Source organism: Anopheles merus, chromosome 2R (assembly GCF_017562075.2).
Source record: "Anopheles merus strain MAF chromosome 2R, AmerM5.1, whole genome shotgun sequence".
Lineage (NCBI taxonomy): Eukaryota > Metazoa > Arthropoda > Insecta > Diptera > Culicidae > Anopheles > Anopheles merus.
In genome coordinates, this window is record NC_054082.1 from 33,995,152 (window position 1) to 34,019,874 (window position 24,723).

At 45.4% G+C, this 24,723-nt stretch overlaps 4 non-coding genes across 4 annotated transcripts; 3 read left to right on the forward strand and 1 right to left on the reverse strand.

Moving 5' to 3' along the window:
* Positions 1-855: 855 nt before the first annotated feature.
* Trnaa-ugc lies at positions 856-927 on the forward strand. The gene has a single exon. It is a non-coding gene; the product is annotated as a tRNA-Ala (tRNA).
* Positions 928-10,625: 9,698 nt separating this feature from the next.
* Trnas-aga lies at positions 10,626-10,707 on the forward strand. The gene has a single exon. It is a non-coding gene; the product is annotated as a tRNA-Ser (tRNA).
* A 3,385-nt stretch (positions 10,708-14,092) lies between these two features.
* On the forward strand, positions 14,093-14,174 carry Trnas-aga. Its single transcript has one exon. It is a non-coding gene; the product is annotated as a tRNA-Ser (tRNA).
* A 10,420-nt stretch (positions 14,175-24,594) lies between these two features.
* On the reverse strand, positions 24,595-24,666 carry Trnaq-uug. Its single transcript has one exon. It is a non-coding gene; the product is annotated as a tRNA-Gln (tRNA).
* Positions 24,667-24,723: the final 57 nt, after the last annotated feature.

The following is a 24,723-nucleotide window of genomic DNA, read 5'->3' on the forward strand; positions in this document are numbered from 1 at the left end:
TTTGGTTTTGAAAATGGTTAGGGAGCTGTCGAGCTGGAAAGTAAGTGGGACCAAATACTGCTGATTTATGCTTCATCCTGACTGATGTAATGGCGATGATGGCTACCAACGTCCTTCCCAAGTTGTACGACCAGTGCTTACGTGTGCTTACATTCGGCTGGTACGCGTAATCTCAGTGCTCTCCTCACCTCACCCGCGCATCGATCTCTGGGATATTCTGGGTTCATCCCCTCCTGTTCCTTTTCGTTTTTGGCTCTCCATCCGAACATGCAACTGCACCGAGCACCGACCGGGTCTCTCTCCACAGACCAAGGCCTCATCGATGACGGGAATGGGCTGGTTGTATGGCAAGCGAAACGACCGAAGCTGGAATACAAATAACAACACGAAACCTACACTCAGAGGAAGCAGCAAAAACAGGGGGAGAGCAATTGCGGGGTGTAGGGCGACGGTTGGGACGGCCCGGGGAGAAAATGTGTTAAAAGATCAACAACATCTGCGAGGGTCAGTCTGGTTGGCGACGAACGACTTTACCTCTAACCGTTTTCCAGCTCCCTTCCCCCACCCTTATCGAAGTACGTCAGTGCAATCCGCCCAAGCCGCCGCGCATTATCGTGCTCATTTTGTGCCTCATTTTTGCTTTTGTTGCTGGAACAGGAAGCACATACAGCGCACTTCGTTTGACGCACTTGAACCGGGGAGTTATTTGCAAAATAATAATAAAAACATTTTTTTTAGGTGAGCGAGCAGGGAGAGAGCGAGAGAGAGATCGCTCAATACGTGAGAATGAGATCGTTGCCTTCCCCGCGCACTAGAGCTCACCCGTACGCTATTAAGCCGCCTTCTCACATCGACGGGGATATAGCTCAGTGGTAGAGCGTTCGCTTTGCATGTGAAAGGCCCCGGGTTCGATCCCCGGTATCTCCAGAGAAGCCCTACTTTTTTACATCCACTCTACCCACACACACACTACGCCATCGAGAACTTCATCCAGTTGCTCCTCCAGGAGGGTATCAAAAACGGGGATACAGTTGCGTCACCACATCACAGGTCAAGGGAAGAGAATCGTACGCGACAACACCTGCGTGTCCAACGAACACTGTGAGGACACTCACTTTACACAGGATCCGGTTTATTACCCTCGTCGCTGTGTAAAGGCAGCACTGGGATCTGGAAGTTCAGCCCCGATCGGTGTGTGTAGGAGGAGGTGTTGCTATCCTTTGCTCCCTCTCCATTGCGTTTTTTTGATTAATGATCGTCCAATCCCGGGCAGAAGCTGGAACCTCTTTCGTCGTCTTAGTCGACGCTGTTGTGGCCGTTGTCGGTTCTTGACCAAACCGGCAACCGGTTGGGATTCGCGAAGAAGTTATAAACGCAATTAAGTCACACGGCCCGATGGAGAGTCACCGCCGCCTCTCTCCTCATCATCCTCCTCCTGCTCCTTCGACCGGGGCTTGTCTTCGCCTTGTCCTCGCGACTCCATAAACAAGGGCGACGGTGTACTGCTGCGCGCTGGCTCGGTTCGGTTTACAGCCTGTTTCTGTGCATTCTCATCGAAACGGTTGAATGAACTTCAGCGACCCGACCCGACAAGGAGGGAATAAAAACACGTAATGTTGAATGGGTGAGTTGTAGTGGGAAGGGGGTGTTTTTTTGTGTGTAGTAGGGGTTTAAAATTTTGTTAAGGTCATTTTTCGTCCCGGGGCAGCGATTGAGTCCAAAAAGTCAAGTTTATAGCAAATGATTAATTATGTGATTTTGTTTCCGGTAGGTGGACCACCGCTTGTTTAAATGTCTCTCTTTCTGTTCCGAGAACCACCATATCATATCGTAGGACACAGAATTTTAGTGGCAAAATTGGCTTCCCTAAACCGTCACAAAACTTCACACAGTTCCATATGGGACGAATGCCGCTAGCGGATGGTTGCCCTGCCGGCCAGAAGCAGCCAGCAACCGTGCCAGAGCTCGCGCCTACACATACACGCAAAATGCGAACGAGAGCGCATGGAAAGGGAACTTGACGAGCGGCAGACGAAAGAACCCAACCGACGACAAATAAGACGACAGGAGCAAGCCGCCGCCGCCGCCCGCCGCCGGGTACCGGGGTGCCCAGAAAGTTTGAACAGCAGGTCCGGATGGTCGTTGCCACCTGAAGGGTGTTTCTTTTTGCTTCTACTATCTCTCTTTATTGTGCTCGCGCTCCGCGATGGCTTGTGGAAGTGAAAAAAGATACCTTCTTCCCGAGTGAGCGGAAATCAAACAAAACTTCCCCAAAAAAAAAAAAAAATGTACAAAAGCACCTACAACAGTTGTGCAGGGATACGGTGCTCAACAAATGAATCAAATAAACAGACACACATCCACACAAACACAAACACCCGCACAGTATATGTTTCACTCGTTTCAAGATACAGTCCACGTAGCACGTGGTAGTGCCATATGCTGGCTAAGGGTTTATTTCACGCTGGAGAAGGAACTTGATAGACGTGCAACAGGAAGAGCGGACGTGTGTGTATGCCCGCCACCAAGTATTATTGCTATTAACTTATTTTGGTTATGGTTTTTTGAGCGTTTCTTTTGACACATTAACACACATGTCTAACGGATGAATTTGAAAGAATTTCAATGTACTTACAGAAATGTTATCATACTGTTTTGTTATGCTTTTATAGTTGGTTGCACTTGTCAGCTCGTTTCGCTATGTATCGAAAGCCGTGGAACGTATAACGTGTTCCTTTTGCCAGAAAATATCGATCAGAATCGAACTTCAAGTCGGTATTAAGTTCCTATTTGTACTTAACAATAGTTCATTGTTGGTCGGAGAATGGGAAACAATCGTTTTTGAAATTAAAAAGGATAATTGTAAAAACTACATAAAAAGGATAATTGTATAGACTTCATTCCTTCAGACTTCAGTTGATTCATTTCACTTAAAATTGGAGTTTTAGGCATAAATTTGATAATTCTCAAGTATAAAGAAATACAAGAAGTAAAGACAGTTAAGTATAGCATGTTTGAAATATTAGACTGAAGTAGAATCATGAATGGTTTTATTCCACATGCAGAGCTTGTCTTGCTACTCATGAAACTAAATTATGATCTCAAAGGTGATGGTTTTTTTTCTACATTTCTACTAAAATATAACAACCAAAATATGATGAGCTTCTGTTATAGAAACCAAACCCAAATGCTTTGACAGGTGATTTGTCGAAAAAATCAATCTAGCTTGATAAGTGGACAAGTTGTTGGAAAAAGAGTACGAAAATATTGCTTGTATTTGCTCAGCTAATTGTATACAAAGATGCTGCCACTATTCCTCTTCATGAATCTGTCGAAGTGCTCATGTACAGTGCATACATCAAATATAATTTTGCAGATACAGTGACGGTTAGTCTAACTGAAACACACGGAAAATACGGAAAAAATGTAACACACCCAAACGTAGTCAATCGATTGCCATGCGGAGTCAAATGTTGGCAAAGAATCACGACCGAATGGTATTTAACATTTACACCTTGCCACCTTCCCATAATCCAGCATCAATTCCAGCGATCTCAATTAAATCCAAACCATCGGCAACCACCACCACCACCACCACCCACCATATTTTCCCTATTCCATGCGTGTGAAAATACGTGAGCAGAAGCGGCATTAGCCGAGCGCTAGACAGCGGCAAAATAAGTGGTTTTTAGTACACGTAATAGCACAATACACCCGCCCCCTGTCAACCAGCCCATCCTTACGCATGTGACTGTGTGCGTGCCTGTGTTTGATGCCGTGCTGACAATCATGCTCGTTTCCGTCTCACCATAAATTTGCATCCCGTCTAATGTGCCCGCGGACGACGCGTCCAGAATTGCATTTTGCATCGTGTTTGTATGTATGTGTGTGTGTGCATACGGCACACTAACGAATGGTGCTCCCAGTGTCCCGCATATATCCTTACGAGCGGCGTTACGGTGTACCCAGCACCAGGCGAGGTCCTTTGTTCCGCAAAAGCGAACCACCACACTCAGCAGGATAGACTTTCGATTCGCAGTAGGCCGGTTGCGTAAGCGAGAGAGAGAGAGAGATACCCTCGATTGTACCATGTTGTTTGCACTTCCTTTATCCCGATGGTGCTCTGAAATGGCCAGCCAGCCAGCCAGCCAGCCAGCCAGTGGAAAATGTTCATCTTTTCCCGGCTTTCCGACCCACGATGAAAATCTCGTGTGCCACCTACCACCTCCACTGATCCTTGCGCCCGCCGTTCCGGTTTCTACAAACAGCTAAATATTCGTATCGAACACGTTTTCACAGCACCCGCTCTACGCGCCTACTACAACGTCCCAAGAGAGAGAGAGAGAGAGAGAGAGAGAGAGAGAGAGAGAGAGGGAGAGCGCTAACGAAACGAAACGAAGCGAGCGAGCGAGCAGCAAAATGGAGAGACGGAGCGTGCGGTAAAGTCCGAGTTTCGTGTGATATTTCATCCGACAACGGTTTGAAGTTGGCTAGATTTTGCAGTCGCTTCACGTTCACTCCACTCCTCTTGGGCACCCGCCTGTTTCTACATCCCCCGCTGCACACAGTGATTCTCTCTTGAAACCTTTGAACTTCCTCTTCCTTTCGAGCGCGAGTGCAAGCAACTTTATGCAAACGACACAAGCCAAAAAGGAACAAAACAAAAAAAGACACGTACAGGTAAAATGAAGTATATGTCACTTTGAAAATGGCAGTACATAATAGGAGAAATCTTCTCGTGCTGTGTAGTCACACTTTTCTAGCACAATATTAAAAGTCATTAAAGTTTAAGTAGTTTAAGTTGTCGATGATTGAACGAGTGGAAAAGTGTGTACAACAATGTGGAAGCAGTTGCTTGGCAAAGATGCTCCTCCTGCTCGTCAATATCAAATCAAACACCATCATTGATCAATCTCATCTCAGTGCTTTGCTTTGCTCTCTCACTCTCACTATCCCTCTCTCTCTCTGTCTCTCTTTATCGCCCCTTTTCGTCCCTTCTTTTCTTCGTTCCTCTTCCCATTTTCAGGACCACCACCGGACCCCCATCAACCGCTTTGGCAGCTTTTCGACGCCGAAATTGTCATAAAAATTGCTCAACGGAGCCAACATTAAACGGTGTGTTGTAGGCGTTTTTTTTTTGGTTCTTTTCTGTACACTTCGTTCCTCGTTTGTGCTGGTGGGAAGGAACTTTGCGTTTCAATTTTGCCTTGAGATGGAATGGTTTTTTGTTTGTCCTGTTCTCTTCTCTTCCTTTTTGTTCTGCTCTACCAAATACAGTGCTGCTTCGGTGGTTGTTAATCTTTCGTAAAGGTTGCGTTGAGGTGATGTTTTATGCGAAGGAATGATCTTTAACAGTGAGGACGCTGGGTGTACCAAAAGGACAATCAATTATAGGAGTTTGAAACGACCAATTAAATATAGGACCAAGGCAATAGACATCTGCTAGACGTCACGGTGAATTTTATTAATTGAAACAAATATTGCTTATAAATTATAATACAAAAAGCGGCGTGTTTTAACTAACTTTTCGTGCTACTCAACTCATAGCACGTAAACACTCCTCCTAAAGAAATGGCAATTGTCACTTGCGCAAAGTACCGGAACTATGTGAGAATTGTTAATGAACGCACCCCAAAACTCCTCCAATTTGCGCGTTTGTCGGTGCATCATAATCCGACAAAACGCGCCAAAGCGAAAGAATACCAATTAAATAATCAATTCAAATCGCCTAATGGGCTATACACACACTCACACACACACATGCTGGTATGTGCTGGGAGTGATGCGGAGTGGTGCGCCATCGAAGACACCGGAAGATGGGGGAAGCAGGCAAAGCGGCTCAGCTTCGGAAGAACATAAAAGCCAAATCAACCGTTGAGCAGCATGGACAGCCTGAAGGGGCGCAGGGTGATACAAATAATTATCCCCCTTCGACGAGGAAAAGTAAATAAGAGAGCGCATCATCTACTGCTTGGCCAGGGCAATCTCCTCCACCGGAAAGTAGGTAGATTCCACACGCTTGTTCCCGCTCACACATACGCGAGCGTGGTCGTTCTGTTGCGGTGTTGGTTGGTTTGTTGTTGCGGAAGGAAGTCGTCTCACCGCGGTGAGCAAAAAGGATGAATGAGCAACAGTGAGCGCGCGGTGTGTATGTGTTTCCACTTCCCAGAAACACAAAGAAAGATACGTTTATTGCAATGATGGTTCAAAGCTTAATTTATTGTTTATGTTTAGTAAAAATCAACTACAATGAACCTAATCGCATGTTGCTCTATTCAAACGATCACTTGTCAAAATGTCTTAAAACTAATTCAAAACTATTACAATTACTTTAAATAGAACCAAGCGTATGCTAAAGCACTTACTAACAATCACCTTCGTCAATAATGAACCCATTGGATTATTATTTTGTCCATAAACTATCACGCATCCCTGGCTTTGAGCCCGTGTCTTCCGTATCAAACGGCCCATCAGTGTCGGATGGAAACGTGTTCCGATTTCGGGGAACCGATTTGCTAAATCATATTACCTTACTCCGTAAAACACATACGCACCACACAAAGAGACACACATGTACGACACGGCACATGAGGCAAATGTGCCGAATTGTCTTCTGTTCGGCCAACCATGAGCGAGAGACCCAAGCGGCCCCCCCCCCCCCCCTCGTTGCCCGTTTGCATTAATTTATCAATTCTAAGCGCTAAAGTGTAAACTTATGGACCTGAAAAAAAACATCCCCCAACAGCAGCAGCAGCACACAGATTGATCCAAAAAAGGCCTCTCTCACACACAACATTGTGCGCTCTCTCTCTCTCTATTTCTCAGTCTCTTGCGCTCTCGCTCGCTTGTTTCTATCGTCTTCTGCTGTGCCGGGAAAAAGCGGGGAAGCCTGTGGCATTCGGATGACCGTAACGTAATCACTTCCAATTTTACTGCTCCACCCCCTCGCCAACTGTTCCCGCCCCTTCTGTCCATGCCAAGCCAACAAAAGCCAAGCCGTTCGGCAAAAGAGAAGTTTTCACCAATCCGCAGCGCACACACCGCCGTGTTGTTCCCTTCTATTCTCGGGACGGTGGTGTGTCCGTCTTCCCCTGGCTTTCCCTTCCACCCAACATGTCATCACAAAATTCAAGCAATCGAAATACACAACGCCACACACACACACACACACACACACACACACACACACACACACACACACACACACACACACACACACACACACACACACACACACACACACACACACACACACCACACACACCACACACACACACACACACACACACACACACACACACACACACACACACACACACACACACACACACACACACACACACACACACGTTGGAAATGCGGGCGGGCGGGCAGGCGCGAACGGAACAACGTCAAACATGTTCCTCCCTTCTTGTGCTGGCGGTTGTGAGCAGCGGCGGCGTTCTCGGCGACCGAGGCTGATGGAGGAAGTGGTTCCATGCTTTTCATCTCTCACTTACTCCACGTGGTTTTGGGTAAAAATCGAAGCGAAGTTTTCTTCGCAATGGAAGAGAGGAATCGATGCCGGCTGATCCGGTTGGGAAGGTTCAAAACCGAACGACGCTTTTTAGCCAAACGGCAACCGGACGAGGTTCTGGGCACCGCAGCTACACCATCCGGGAGCCGATGCGTGTACACACACACACACACCGGTCCGTGTGTTCCTCTGCTTGTGAACCTTCCTTTATCAAGTACCTCAATTTATTCTCTCCCTTTTGCCCTCCTCCATTGCACTTTAAAAAGGTGGAAGGTATGGCAAACGGACAAAGCACCAAAGGGAAGAAGAAGAATTTGTACACTTTTTTCGGATAGTTTCATAAATGCCTAGGCTAGTGTCGAACAAATAGCTTCTAATATGGTCTTGCCGTTTCTGCAAAGCTGAAGTATTGTAGGAACCTGTTGGGAATGAACTGGGAAATGTATGTCGATCCATAATGAAGGGAAATAATATGATGTAATAAAACAATCCTATAAGTAATACAATAACTCCCAAACAACATGTTTAAACTCGAAAATCGGGCCTTCGTGCTAGTTCCCATTAACTAGGTCCTTAAACTTCCGTTAAACTGCACCAGTTTAAGGGACTTGTAGAGCAAGTCCTTTAAAGAATCAACTGTGATGTGGCTATTTGGTTGGTTTCTCATGTCTCTTGTTCTTTAAAAAAAAAAAACATTATCAATTCTTATCATTGGTCGTGTAATTATTTTATAGTAATAGAACAGCGCACGTTCACGAAATTACGCCGCTTGAAATGTGACTGCTTTGTTCTTCAAATATCAAAACAAATGAATGTAAAAACAATTGGACGGACATCATCATCCAATAGAAGAAGATCATAAACACGCACACACACAAATCTACAATCGAATCATTCGAATACATCTCACTATATATAAAATCGAAAATCGCCACAATGACGTGAGAGTAAACATTCAGCGAGAGAGAGAGAGAGAGAGAGAGAGAAAGCGATGAGAGCAGAGCTCTCTTAGCAACGCGCGTTGCTGCGAAAGGACTTGCTCCATGCCACATTGCCAGCCTGCGAGTAATGAATGGTTACTTAGAGTTTTTGTTTACACAAATCAATTTGAAAACACATGGTAGTGGAAATAATGTTTTTTTTTTAATAATTGAAGTGGCAAATCAGGTGGCTAGATGATAACGTGTCCCATCTCATGCCCCTTCCCATTATAAATCAAGATATTCAAGGCAATATTAAAAAAAAAACATGTTTGAAAACTATGCATAATAGCTTAATTGTGAAATGGTTGATATTCCAATTCATTCAATCATTAATAAAGCCAACCATAATCATTATCGGTGCTTAAGCACCTCGAATACTACATACACCGTCGTCATCAGCAGATAAGTGTGGTACAGAATATCCTGAAAAACGGGTTGCTATACCCAGGACGTCGAACATGTACACTCTCTCAAATCTTCTTCTATTAGACGTAACGTCCTACACGGACATGCCCCGGCCTGTATAGGCTTTCGAGACTTAATTCATTACCACGTAGCCGGATATTCAATCCTTGCTATGGGCGGACGGTCCATTCTGGGCTTGAACCCATGACGGGCATTTTATTGAGTCGTCCCGTACCACGGAACCGGCCCAAATCTACTACTCCCTCAAATCTACTTCTCCGCAATATTGGTTGAGTCGGGACAAGGAAAACGCATGACAATAAGATGCGGATGTAGCCGAGAGACCCTAAGCGGCCATATGCTATAAAGCCTTCCTGAAATTCCGAGCAAGAAAGCGGCGGATGTTGATGGCTTGAAAGTTGAAATTGAATTTGTAACGATTTGCTCGCATGCGGGAAGAACTACTTATTTCAGGATGCCCTTCCGGAACAACTAAGCATCAACTGCAGAATGATTCACAATGAAACTATGCTTACGGTAACGTGCCCAAGAGGGCTGAAAAGATTCTGCCTGTATCTATCAAGAGTGATGGCTATATCTACCATGTGATGCTATCACCGTACTATGGTGTTGATTAAGAACAACCACGTTATAATGAAGTACACGTCAAATTAGAAACAAAATCTGAAAAATGTGAGGCGGGAAGAGTAAATAAAGTAGTTTGGAAGTAAACGCAAATTGAGTGAATTGCTCAAGAAAGGCTATAACAGTGTTGAACCATTCTTTTATATAACAGTATGGATCGGAATATTAGAACTACACATTTGGAATGGTTATATGAGGGTATATGTTCACTGTTGAAATTTGATATTTGGCGCAATAATAACAATTGTCTCATACACAAATACCAATTCCATTCAATACTTCAAAACCAATTTCAGAATAATGAAATAAAATTTTGACGGCGGTTTTGGAAACCTTTTTGAAATTTAAGACCGGGAAAATTTACACTGAAAATGTTCTAAACATCTATTACTAATTACCTAACGTATGAAACATAAGTCTAAAAAAAGAGTAGAAATGGAATTCGAACCATGTGCGATGTCATATTTTTATAGTTCAATCTTACATTTATGGGCACAAAAAAACACAAAATGGATTGAAGCAAAAGTGAGTATTTCAAAACATCGTATGTTTTAAGTACGTAATTGGGATTGGATCTAAACATGTTGTATATATATTAGCGGCACCCTAATTTTTAAATCCACATCAATACGTTATTCAATGAACACGTTGTTGAGGCTGCTACTAAAAAATAATAATAAAAAAACTATACATTTGTGTCAACAGAGGCATGGAACGTATCAGTTTGAAAATTACAAAATTGCGTGACTTGGCTCAAAAGTAGCCTCATCAATATTTAACGGTTCTGCAGAACTGTCCAGGAAGTTACAAGGTTAACACATTTGTCACCACAAATGCATTAACGCATAAGAGCAAATAGGAGTTATGGTTGTTGCAAGTGTAGAGTTTGAAAATAATTCGAAATTTGAGAACATCCGGTAGATTTTACCGGGCCTTAACTAGTCATGGTTAAACATTAAGCACAAATGTCACTTAGGTAGGGATCAAACAATGAAATAGCTAAAACAAGAAGATTGAACAGTTTCCTTGGCCCCCAAACAACAGTGGAATCGTTTCATTTTCTTACACATCACCAAGCAGTCGTGGCCGAGCGGTTAAGGCGTCTGACTAGAAATCAGATTCCCTCTGGGAGCGTAGGTTCGAATCCTACCGACTGCGAATCGCAATGATTCTAAGGTGGATGAGAATAAAGGTAAAATTCTCTTCTTTTCTCTGCTCTCCTTTAATTAAATGAATAAATGAACTTGAGAGTTTTTTATCTGCAAACAACAAAAGCCTTTATTACTGTGCAGGGGAAAAGAATCAATCAAACAAACCAATATTCCCTTCCTGATACGTGCGCAACCACCTCACGCTTACCTACAAAAAAAAAGGAAAACGTTTACACAACACCACGCGTTGTCACATTCGCGTGCCACCCAACAACGCCACTATGCACGATGACAGTCATCTCACGGTCGGTCGGGGTGGAAAAATAAGAAAAATCAACAGCGCGCCCGCAGCAGCCCCCAGAAAAGAGCCTCTGTCTAAATTTCTCTCTCTCTCTCTCTGTCTCTCTCTCTCTCTGTCTCTCTCTCTCTCACACACACACACATGACCGTTTATTTTCTCTCTTTCACTCGTGCACGCGCGCACCCTGTCTTTGGTTTTGTTTTCTTGTCCTCTGGCTGGTGGTAGACACTGTGTGTTTGGAAAAAAGAGGGAAAAAGTGCAAAAAGCCAATGTCGAGAGAAATACAGCAGTCCACGGCAGCGGCATAGTCTTGGAGGGGCTAAGAAAATCCCCCCGCATTCACCCCTATTGAGCCACCCTCCACCTCTCTTCTATTATGCTTGTTTGCGCCCACCGCGTTCTCTCCTTTTCTCATTTGCTTAACGATTACGTGACCTACCGAAATTATGTGACTTCGTGGCAATAAATGGGAGTTTTTTGTTTCGTTTGTGGCTCTGGTGTGTTTGCCCCGCTTTTACTCTCGGTGCTGGTCGGTGTCTTTTCTTGGGTTTCTTCGGGGGGGCCTGCCAAATGGTACGAACAGAGTGAAAAAGCAGCAGAGACAGCATATAGCACACTGCCACTATCATCAGCCACCCGCGTACGCACGCACCTAACACACACTCCGACCATTTCCGATGTGGCATTTGTTTTCTTGGTTCTCGATTCGATTATTCGTTTACAAGTTAGGTGGGTGGGGTGGAAGAGCCACTTGGGTTTAGGTTACCGTTCCGCACCGTTTAAAAATGGCAAATTGAATAAGCGAGAATCAGCTGCTGGCTGGTCGATTTGCAACCGTGAGTCCATCGCAATGAGAAAAAAACAGGGTAGCATTGCACCCAACCCGTTGCTTGTCTCTATCACGGCCGTATACTCTCTGTATCGCCCTCACAGGGTGAATGAGGGGGGTTAACGCGAGGCGGAAGTCGGTCGGATGCGCAATGCTGTGCGGATCGGGTGCGCGCGATCATGACCGTGGGCATAACTAATCAATCGTGCTGAGGAGGGGGGAGGAGGGAATTTTCAAAAAACAGAGAGAGAGAGAGAGAGAGAGAGCGAGAGAAAGACAGAGAGAAAGAGAAAGAGAAAGAGAAAAGAGCAGAGGCACAGGCAATAATGTGGTGTGTTTTATTGGAATTTAATTTGCAACCAGTGTGTAGCCGATTCAAAACTGAACATACCCCCACCACCTTCTCCCCACAGACCGCACGTTATCTCTCGGAAGGGCACACCTTCGCTACACACGCACCTGATCCGCGACGTGACTGGACGCGACACAGGCGCGTACGCACTTGAACTCCGCTCCGGAGCTCTGGAGGCCGAGCGCATAAACACACACTCGCACACGCTTGTTGTTGCGCGATGTTTGCCGCACGCCACAAAATGCTGCCGTGTGTGTGTGTGTTGTTATCTTGTATGTGCGCTTCTCTGGCTCAGCTTTCCCCCTTGGGGGTGACAAGACAAGTAGTAGTGTTGGGTTCTGGTGGTGGTGGTGGTGGTACTACCACAGCCGACGGATTTCGGTTATTTTTTCGTGGATGGAAGATGGAATTAGAGGAAAACGAAAAGGTTGCTTATGAATTTTACCGGTCGGAAATATTTATTTCTCGCGACAACGGGCCCCACTTCAAACACATTTTATAATTAATTCTAGTACATTGATCAGGGCAATCATTAAAAATCGGCATGGCTAGTGACTGGATGTGAAGAAAGTTCATACTGTCCGTAGTCGGCATCAAAGTGTATGAACACCAGGAGGTCTCGTCCCATACAAATTGACAACTAATTTCGGAATCAAAAACAGCTCCTTTTGACAGAATGGGTGAAATGAATTTCCATAGGAATGGTTCGATTTGTTCTTAGCAACACATACGTATTACACATTGGTGTCCTCATCGACGGCATTATTTTGATACAAAAATGGATTTTAATTAGATCAGATTTGGTTTAGTTTACAAAAAGAAATATTTTACGTGTTTTTGAAGGTATTTTATTGAAAAGAACGAAGATTCTAAGATTGTTTGTGCGTTCAGCAAGTCGCCAAAAAGCTTGTTTGAGGAAAAGTTTTCATCCATGCTGTCAAAAAGTGACGTTCAAATTTGGTCATAAAAAACAGTCTTTGAGACCACCTGGTCTTCATACACTTTGGTCGGCATCGAAACGATATCTGAGTAACTAGGGGAAAAAGACGAACGGAACCGAACTGCGCTTCAAACGAGGAAAAGGTGACAAAGAAAGTGATCGATTGGTTGGTGCACAAAGCATAGACAAAAAGTTAATGACTGACCAACGCAGGTTAGACCCATTTTCACCCCAAAAGCATAATGACATTTTAAACGGTCAACCTTCTACAGACAAGTAAGCGCTCCAGTACCGAAAAATGTTTCCCAATAAACAAAAACCCCTTTTTTCGCATGCTAATTCAATCGCATCAGAAGTAATATCTAGTTTTGCTTTTCTATTCTTAAACTCCAACACACCAGTTCTTTATGGAGATTTAATTACGCAGCATCGAGGATCAGCAATCCCATAGATGCTACGCAGAAGAAGCGCTTCCGTTTTTTGTCCCTACCCCACAGTGCGTCGTAGTTCCTAGTACTATTGCCCCTACTGCCGCCCAAAAGCAGTGCGCTGCCAACCGTCCTTTTGCATTCGGGTGAGTGGTGTGAGCGCGTTATGCCGCCCCGCATTGACGTAGCAGCAACGTCACCATCACCGTTGTCGTCGTCATCATTGTCGACCGACAGGGGGGGGAGGGAAGTTCGCAAACGCACACACCGACGGCGCAGAAAGGTCGCTCGAAAGAACAAGTACCGGGGCAAGATTAGGAAGAAAAAAATACTGCCACGTGCTAGGGGAAGGGTATTTGAGGGGGTGAGAAAGGGGTGCGTGTTGCTATGGTGGTTGGCGGCAGCAGGGTTGTTTCGAGTGTATGTGTAAAGAGGAGCGGAAGCATTGTTTGTTTTGCAATGGCAACTTTTCGAGCCTTTGCGAAGGTGTGAGTTGAGCGAAGAGAGTTTTTAAACGCCACTAGACACCCTCTCCGCAAGCAGCAGTCGTGGCCGAGCGGTTAAGGCGTCTGACTAGAAATCAGATTCCCTCTGGGAGCGTAGGTTCGAATCCTACCGGCTGCGCACCTCTTTTTTATAACAAGTGGTGGTATTTCGGCATTCAATAAATTCCCTATTTTGATCGAAAAATTGCCAGTGTGTCAAGTCAATTTGTATAGTCTGGTAATGCAATTAGAATCTTTATAAAGTATGCTATGCTATTTTTCAACTTCAATTAGTTTGTAAAGCACCTAAACATAAAAAAACAAATCCCTTATGCAGATAGACAATTTCCAAATAAGCTTTATCATTCTCCTGGCGAAGACTTATGAGTGAAAAAATGTCGCAACCGTTGACATCCACATTTACCAAGTGCGCAAAAGTGGTACGTTTTGCAAAGAAGGTTACTTTAATCACACATACACACACGCACACACACACACGCAGCTTGAATACGATGTAGCCATAAGTTGCATATACTCCCTAGTAAATTATTCCAATATTGCAAGTTTCCATTATCAATATGAGACAGTTGGTGGATAGAGAGAAACGCTCTTGACGATCCAACACAACACACACACACATACACACAGGTGGACTACTTTTCGTAAGACCGTCACACGAACACCCCTCCCCCCTCCCTGTCTGTCAACCCCAAACAATTCGCATGCACAATACGCCGTGCTTGTGGCCCTTTGTGCGGTGAGCTGCCTGCCAGCACAACACTATCATTACTTTAGCTTCTTGTTTTGCGTGATTAAAACCCAAACTTACCACCTCGCGAGAGCGTGGTGGTTGGAGCGAGAGGGCACAGACGAAGCCAGACTTGGGCCGCTACAGTACAACATAAGCTCGCGCGGCGCACAACAACGCACGCCACAGCAAGGGCATCCCCATTCCCCTAATCGGGGCTTCAGGCAAAACCAACGGTCGCGTCATCAAACAGAATTACCTTTCCACCAACCTCTTTTTCCCACCATGCCCTCCCTTTGCCATTCATCTTAACCCTTCCGCTTCCATCCCACTTACGGACGGTTTTCCCATTTGCTGCCCGTTCCCGAAATGCAGCGGGCAAAGAAACGCAAACCAAGATGCCCGTCGCTACAGGGGGAAAGGGTGCAGAGAGGTTGAAGAGGCGCGCGCGCGCGAATTCCGTCACCCACGACGAGAGCAGGAATTCCCCTTCACGATACACACACACACACACACACACGCACACGCACGCACACTGCGAAATCACCTGCACGCAAAGAAGGAAGCGAGAAGAGCAGCAAACAAGAGGAAGCAAAATGAGGTGTCGAAGGAAATCGCTCAGCTGGTTTCGGTTTCACTGCGTTTGCGGTTTCTGTTGCTGAAGTGTGCGTGCGTGCGACTGTGTGTGTGTGCGCACCTTTTGCCTGTGTGCGTGTGTGGGTGAGTGCCCCTCACGCACACTGCCTAACCAGTCCAAACCACCGGCAAGTGGTGGTTTGCTGGTGTGCGTTGTGAGTGCCTTTACCGCGCGGCTGTGTGCGTGCGTTCGGTTCGCTCAGCTGATTCCGCAGCCGCTCACGGCGTGAGAGAGGCGAACGTGAGTGACGCGCGTACAAACGGTACCATACCCGCGTGAACAGGGTAGCAATAGCAACAGCAGCAGTAGCAACAGCACGATTTTACTAGTATTTACCACCACTACCAACCCTCCCCCGCGACACGGCGCAAACCAATCCACCCTTGTTGATTTCCATTTCTTGTAAGGAGAGTAGTTTTTTTTACACTCACTCACTCTCTCTCTCTATCTCCCTCTCGCTCTGACTGCCTATTGCTCTTTCCCACTTACTCAGGCGCAGCACCGCTGTGCGTTCTGTCTCGCTTCCACCTGTGTTTGTCTGCGTCTTTTGCTTCTAATGCAACGTGCGCGTCGAGGTTGGCCACCGAAGCCGAGTGTTCTGTGTTGCAACGCTTTTTGTCGGCGTTCACCTTCGATGCCATGTGCCTGCGCGCCAGGGTCTACCGAACCGACCCCCAACCCAACCACCGCAGCAATCACGCGCGTCCACCTTGGCTGAGGTCCACCTCGGCTAAAGAACCGCACCAAAAGGAAGGGAACACGAATGGGGCCGATTGGTACAAATGGCGAAATTGGCCAGGAATATGATTGAGCTTTGGAGAGCGGTGTGTGTGTGTGTTCATTATCATAAGCCCACGGAGTAACCCTTTTCTTAGAAGCGAGCATAGGATGACAGTATGCCCGTTTTCCAGTGCCGCCACAGTATCAAGAAGACGAGAGGCAAGAAGCGAAATTGGAGAGATAAAAAGGACCAACCAAGGGAAGTTCCGAGAAATACGCTGCACGTTTAAAAAAAAGGAAGCTGAGAAGTTGGTTTCAACACCAGCAAACGAGGAAACGAACCTAGACGCCGGCAGTTGATTCTGCCTTGCCTTCTTTCTTTGTTCCTTCTATTGCTTCGCTCATTTCACCATGCTTTTGCTCTCCATTTTACATCCTATGTCCATATTTTACAATGACATCGTTTTCAATTGTGCGCGCCACACTGTCATCCTTCCCTATCGCGCTCTCCTGCTAGATCGAATTGTGCTCTCTCTCTCTCTTTCCCTCTTATTCTCATCAATTTGTTATACTCTCTCGCTTCTCTGAATGCGCTCTCAAAATTACGCGCTCTTTCGGCGTCTCGAGTACCGTGCGCACTTTTAATAGTCTCTCCCAGAGCTCCCTCCCACCCAACCCCGTGCCAACGATTTCACCCATTCGCTCTCTTAAACCCCCCCCCTCCCTTCTAACCCTCCCTTCGCACCGTTATATCACACCCCTTCAGTTACACACACTCAGTGTGTCCACAACTTTGTAACTTTCACCTTCACCTCGTTGTTCTTCGGTCGGGCGCGGGCGCACACACACACACACACCATGGCCCTCTGTGCGTGTGGTGAGCCGGGCTGCGCTGTATGTAAGGAACACACCGTCATCCGCAATTGGTAGGTGACGATGACAAATAACGGATAACGACGGTGCGTCCGAGCCAGCGTGCGCGCGCGCGCGGTCGGGTAGGGAGTGTTGTGGAGCAGTAGGTTTCAGAAAATTTTCATTAATTTTCCACCCTTCCTCCCCCCATCCCCCTTCATCCCAGTAACCCGTGGACCCCCTGGGGCTTGCTGGGCGACGCTGCTGCTGCTGCTGCACTGAGCGCAAATCGTTTGGTCGGAGCAGGTTTCGCAGCAGATAGATTCCGTTTCTATTACCGCTCTCTCGCTCCCCCGCACATCGTATCATATCGGGCCAATGCTGCTGCTCTACTAATACTGCTGCTGCTAGTAGACGCTGGAGAGGCCAGCAGCGCCGCGCTGGCGGCGGCGGTGGTGGCGGTGTAGTTGCCCTTCGGAAAAGGGAAAATTCGTTTCAAGGGTCGATGGCGATTGCAAAACGTTGTAAAGCGAGGCGTCGCCCGTTTCTTTGCCCATTCTCTCGCCTGCCGTGATCGGTGGTGCCGAAAGCTGCCGACGTGGCGGAGGTGGCGGTCGCTGTTGGTAGGCTAAACTGCAAGCGTTAGAAGGCCGTGGAGCGAGTGATAGAACTCGACGCAAGACATTGAAGGCAACAAACAAACATGTTTCCGTTATATGTATTTTTATTATTATTTTTTTTTTTGAGGAATTAAAATTGGTTCTTTGCTACCCAAATGTAGCAACAAAAAAAAGTAATTCCAAACGGACGGATTTGTTCACAACTTGATGATAAAACAAAATCAAAATGTAATGCCCTAAAGACAGAGCGGTGCACAGAACACCACACTACCGACAAACGCAGCCAAGCACCCGCCGCTCGAAGGTTCATAGACGCTGACAAGGGCCCATCATCATCATCATCATCATCATCGTCATCCTTACCAACAACGGTGTGCAGCCGCCTTCCACTACACTACTACACGCCCGGCTTTTCCCATCGTAAAAACGGTGGAACGAAACACACCATCATAAAACCGTGTAACGGAACGGTTGTACACGGCCGGGTATGATTTTACGATTTTCATCGCACTTTTATATCGCTGCGCTGCGTCTCCACTTCTGCTCCCATCGACGACAATCGAGCGGATTTAAATGTGTGGCCGGGGGAGGGGAGGAATGTAGAACATTTACCAACCATTGGCAACCGCTGGTAGCACACTGTTCTTGGCTTCTACCTTTCTTGGCTTGGCCGGAGCTGATTAAAACAAATTAGTGATGGTAGGGTTAGGAGGTGGCATGTGTTACAGTGAGTGAGTGAGTGTGTGAGTGCTGGATATGGTTACAAGTGATTATTCTTCTTAAACCATTTCACTCCGTTAGCCACTGTGCACACTGTGACTATTAAGACGACGTTTTGACGTTTCCCTTCCCGTACGGAAGCATTTTAACCGTTTTAATTAGCAAACGTGTGGGGTAGAGCAAACAGCTTAACACAAGACGGGGGACCATAGTATGCATGATGATAAGGTGTCGCATTAAGAAAGATACATATAAACAGTTGAAATAATTAAAAGGCTGACGACCACTAGAGGGATACATTTAAAGGGTGGTTTTGGTTTTGGCTAGACAGCAAACGTGGAAAAGTTAAAGCTCCTGAACAAAGAATGAGTTAAGCAGGTGTGAAGGCAGTGTCCGGTAGGTAAAATCATGGGAATTATGTATTTATCATTATTTAATAAGTCGTGTAACAAATATGGCCTGAATCACGCATTAGTTAGCCATTCTTAAGACTAACAGTACTTTAATCTGAACAAAGCTTTACCAGATAGAATTGATTGAACATTAAAAAATAATGAAATGCTTTGATAAAAATATGCCATTTCTATCCAGCACTGTACTAAACCAGCTTTAACATGTCCAAAACATTTGAACATATGCATATGATTCATAAGAAGATTCAAATCTCCAAACAATATAGTTAATAACGATTTTGGACTTTTATCTCATTTTGTCTACTAATATCTTTAATTGGTTCTTAGCTTCCCAAGACTTCCCAAACCTTAAGTCCCAAAAAATGAGCTTTCATAAATCACCATCAAAGCGGCAGAGCGTGTCCTCTTCCTTCACCGCCACCTAGTGTCCTTGCCAGAGCCAAAAGGGCCAACATATTCTCACTGTGTGGATGAACACGGATTGTATCGTGCGTTTGCTTCGGTTCTTTTCATCGTCACGATCTAAAATATATTCCACCGAACCCATCAACTCCCATCAAAACCCGTTTCCATATTCAGATGTTTGAGCATCCCAATCATCATTCCGTTGGCTTGTTTGCTCAGCCAGCGGGCTCTGGAAAAGCTGTAAAGTAGTGCGCGCTGTCGCTGTCGCGCTGAGAATTGTGGATATGCATGAGAAGAGCCTCCGGTTGAATGGAACACGCCGTCACACGATTAACGAACGGGTACCCCGACAAAGAACGCCAACCAAACAACAATCATTGGCAACAATCGACAGCCACACAACAAACCGAACAAGAACCGAACACACACACACACACTGATGGACGGTCAAGAGTGACCTCCATTTGTGGCTCATCTGCCGCCCAGCAAACGAGACCTATGGGGAGAGCAGAAAACGGAGCAGAATGATACACACGGCACCAGCCGTACTTTATTCGAGCCAATTTCGTACGCTTTCCTTCGCGCGTACCCGTGCATACATACCCGGGGGGGGGGGGGGGGGGGGGGGAAGTCGTTCTCGTAACGTAAGAAAAGCCTTTGCGGGAGAGCAGATTAGTGGGATGAAAAATTGCCCATGGTTCAGTTCTCAGCTCAGTGTGCCCAAACGGACGTTCCGTTTCCAGTGGCGGGTAGCGTACGAGCCAACAAAACCTTCCCTAAAACACTTCGCTTTAAGAGGACGAATGCATGACGAATTCGGCTGTAAGGCGGCGTATCAGCAAAAGGGAAGCCAAAGTAAGAAGTCATTTCGTTGATTTCGGAACCGAACAAAAACCGACCTGGGTTTTATTACACATGCCACTAGGAACATAAAAAAGCTTAAACTCAACCTTCCATCGATTTCGTGGATCATTCGTTGATATGTGTGTGTGTGTGTGTGTGCTTGTATGGATGGCAGTCATTGAAAGGAATGTTTGACGCTGTCTTGCCTGCTACATTTTCATCACTCCACACTCCGGATGATCCCACGGTTCGCGCACCCATCTTCTACCGAAAATGCTCCAAAACACCGGCGACGGCAGGTGGCGCGCGCGCGCGCGCTCTCATACTCTTCTCTCTATCGTCGGCGTCGCTGGGCAATGAAAAATGATCAACGATCGGCTGGGGGGGGGGGGGGGGGGGCGGGCAGCAAAACGGCAGCATAAATCGATGGGAAAAACATCTCAAGTATGCCGCACCACCGCCCAAGCCTTTGTTGGGCTTCCAGTGGACGGAGCCGATTCTTGGCCGAACACCCCAACGACCTCGAGTCGTCTGCCAGTTATGGGCTGCGAGAATTTCATTGATCATGCCACTCAACTACACCTTAACGGTGGTTCTTGGTCTTCCTCTGTCTCTCTTTCTCTCTCTCTCTCTCACATACATTCACTTTACACACTCCGGAGGGATCTATGTGTCTGCCGATACTGTTCTAGTTTTGCCACCCGGGTCCGCAGAGTTCTGGCAGTTCTTCTTAGAATTGGCCACCAGCACCACCAACAAATGGGTGGAAGCCGGACAGCGAACGGAACGAAAACATTCATTAGCGCAGTCAAGCATCTTTACCCCGAATGTTGTACACCTTTTTTTTGTGCTCGTTCTCGCTGTCCCAACCAGAAGGATAAGACTTCTGCAATATGCGGCTTGGTAGTATTAGAGACATCTTTAAATGATTGCAATATCAAAATATTTTTGTTTTATTCTTCTGATGCATTTAATCTTTTGCTCCTTTGGAATAGTTTTAATCGTTGAAGTTGTAAAGTTTGTATACTAACATGTATTTTATATGTTTTGAATTGACACTTTTTAACATTCTACAAATTCTGACTTATTAGAAGCCATTTCATTAACCTACAATCTACACCATCTCTGTATTTTTCTGTTTTGAATTCATGTCCAATTCAATAGGTGCAATTTAGTTGCTCGTTATTTCTTTCCCTCATCCTTTCATTCGACTCCCTCCTCCCTGCCCTTTGTGGCCAGTGTTGTACCGTGGAGTAAATACATTTTTTTACCTTGGTTTTATCGGGGTGTTCCCTTGTTCGTTTCAACACGGGTACATTTTAGGTAATTTCAATTTTGTTGCAGTAGCTTTTTTGCCTGGAGAAATATTTGAGCAACCTTATGGCAACTTTAATTTAACATTTCTCAAATCAAAATAAACTGTCTTATGTCATAAAATAAATAAATAAATAGTTAAATAAATAAAATAGATAAATCAATAAAAAAAAACATTACATTACTAACGAGACTACGATGCGACAATTTTATTTTCCAGTTATGTCGATGTCGTACAACCAGGTCTTGTTTTGTAAACGATTCGTTCAAAGTTTTCAAAAGGATGATCTTATTACACATAAAATTTCACCATATTCAATCATTAAGAGCAAACAGTTTTACCTCAAATTGAGTACTCTAAGATGTTTTTAATTCTAATCAAGCATTTCTTATCAATAAGTTGAAACACCATTAATCCAAGCGTTTTACCCGTTATATTTGGCATCCTCCAAATTATAGTCTAGCAAACTAGGGAAGGTAATCTAGCAACTAGGATCTGACGAAAAATGTAATTGACCTTATAACACGGCCGTACAACATGTAAATGACATCTGTGGAAACTTCTCCAGGCAAGTTTGAGTGGATGAGCGTGTTTCGGCGCGGGCGAGCGTCGTGTATTTGATGCCTAACAGATTATTACATTGATTGAGCTGGAAATATCATGGATATTCATTACATCCAAATGAAATAAAAAACAAACAACAACTAATATTAGCTGTTGCGCCATTCAAAAACCCTAATTCACCCGTGAAAATACCGTGCATTTATTCCCGAAATTGAAAATACCCGTTTCGGTACATCCCTGGTTGTGGCCGCTGTACTGGTGGCCATCATGATCATCATCATTTAAAGGGTTTCTATTGCACGAAACGTTGTTTGATGCACTGGACCACCCCGGTCGACCGAAGCGAGACGATGGTACGGCAATCATTCGACACCGAGAACATCCAAAGGATGTGCGACCTACGCGAGAAGGGTATCCGATTGCTAGGGCTATGGCAGCAAAATGCCGCTAAATGGCGATAAAATCTTTCGTTCCCATACCTTTACCCCTTCCCTTGGTCTTTTCTTTGATCGGGTTCATTCTCATCGTCGCCAAAACTTTGCTCGCCAAAGAGAGAAAACACCCAGACGCAACCATACACACACACACACACACACACATATGCAGAAAGAATCGAAAAACAAAAACCGGCCACAACATTTTATAAACGCAAGGGTGGACCTAAGCAGAACACATAAACTATTCTACCGAAACGATGCCAAAGCGTAACGCGTAATAAGCAAAGCAGCAGCAACCGCAGCCACAAACATGTAAAATGGCATTAAGAAATGAAGCCGAAAGAGTAATGAAAAACGACACAGACGAATGGAGAAGAGGAACAACAGTAAGAACAACAACAACAACAACAACAACAAAATACACAAATAAATACACACACGCAAAGGCAAAACAAGCGGCGAAACAAATGCAAGAAAGGAGGACGCACATCAAACGCTCGAGATGAGGAGCACGCAGCCCACAGGGGGAGCGAACTCCGTGAGCTGAGCTTGGGGTGAGCAAGCGTGATGAGCGTGAGACGATCCTCCTCCTCCTCATGTCGATCAATCTCACACAGAGAGACGAACGCCAGAAACGATGACCCGCTGTATTAAAGACGGGCTCACGTTCGTTGCCTTCTTCCCTTTGGATAAAAGGGAGGAGGGGGGGGGGGAGGCACGGCCTGTTATTCTACTTGTTCTCCCATTCCGGTGCAAGATTAATTTTCATCGAACCTACCGAAAGATGGACAGACAGGGGGAGAACGAAAGCCCAACCGTGGGTACGAAAGACGACCGGAAGAAACAACCCGAGAAGAGAGGTGGCAAAAACGTACTACAAACGAACGACACTGAATGAGAGAGAAAGAGAGAAAAGCGAAGAGAGGGATCCCAGAAAAAAAAAAGATCGCGCGCCCAAACGCGTGCAGCACACACATGCAGCAGCCGCAGAGGGAGAGAGACCCCGGCGATGTGAATGACCCCGATGGATTCGGTTGTCGGTGTGTGATCCTTGTTTTACGTCTGGGCGCGTCCTTCAGTAGGGGTTAAAATCGACTGCAGCTCAAGCCCGCCAAGGGTGAGGAGTTACGGGAGAGTTTTTTTTCCCTCTTCCTTTCGTTCAGTCCGAACATCACAGACCTTCCAAACATCGGGACCCTCGCCTGTGGATTTTGGTTTTTTTTTGGACTGTGTCTTCTCCCGCTCCTTACACATGTGAACGATCTTTCGTCCTCATCTTCAAAGGTGCTGCAAGCACAGGGCCAAGGGTAAAGATCTTCGGCTCGCTGTTCGGCCCGTGAGAGGTCTCCGGCGCATCTGCCATCGACGGTTCGTCCTCCGGCAGCATGCAACCAGTCGACCAGTCCAAACAGTAAGGGAAGAGTATCGAATGACGATTGTGTGTTGTACGTGTGTACATGTTGTGCCCAAACTTTTGCTGTTCCTGGGCATGGGCACAGTTCTTTAGCTCGAGAAAGAAAGAAACAAAAAAAAAGCTCCGATCCTCGGATGCGAACGAACGTTCTGAATTGGTCGAAATGGCGGGAGATTAATTATTCCGGGAATCCCTGAAGAAATCCCGCAGAAGCTGGGCAGAGCGATGTGATCGACCGATGTATGCTATGGGGATGTATAATCTACCTGATACTTGGCTAGTGTGTGTGACGCATATCAAACACCACAGTCGACTGTTTTGGAATGGACTATATTAATGTTCTTTGTCAAACGTTTGGTAGTCTAGAGCATAATTTAATTTTATCTGGTGCTTCTTGAAAAAATAAAACAAAAATATTGTTCCAATGTGAATAAAAATTGCACTCTTTCTCGACAAAGCATAAACCAAAAACTAACATAAAAACAAAGTAAAATAATATTAATAACCACAGTTAATCCCAAATGAATCTTTCATCTAATAAAGTATCGATCGTTACGATAATTAGTCATAATATAATCGTTACGAAATAATACTTAGCACGACTGTCGCTGTTTAAAATATTAGTTATAATGTTACCGTGCGTGTGTTTGTTTTTATTTGTGAACACACCTGTTTGAATATACGTGAATTTTTTTCCTTCTTTTACTTTGACATTAATCTTTCTTTTTGTTTTACTCTACTCCCATTAGAAATAGTTTTAACATATCTATATTAAAAAGGTGTATTATTTAAGTAAGAGCGCACTTTTACAACGCTTGCACAGTTCTTATCTTCTGGCATTTTTCTAACACACCATCCAATCTCACCGCAAAGGTTCCACCGAGATTTGAACTCGGATCGCAGGATTCAAAGTCCTGAGTGCTAACCATTACACCATGGAACCGACATGCTTGTTCCAGCATCTGGAATCACCTGTTGTGGTAAGGTGGTAAGCAAACCC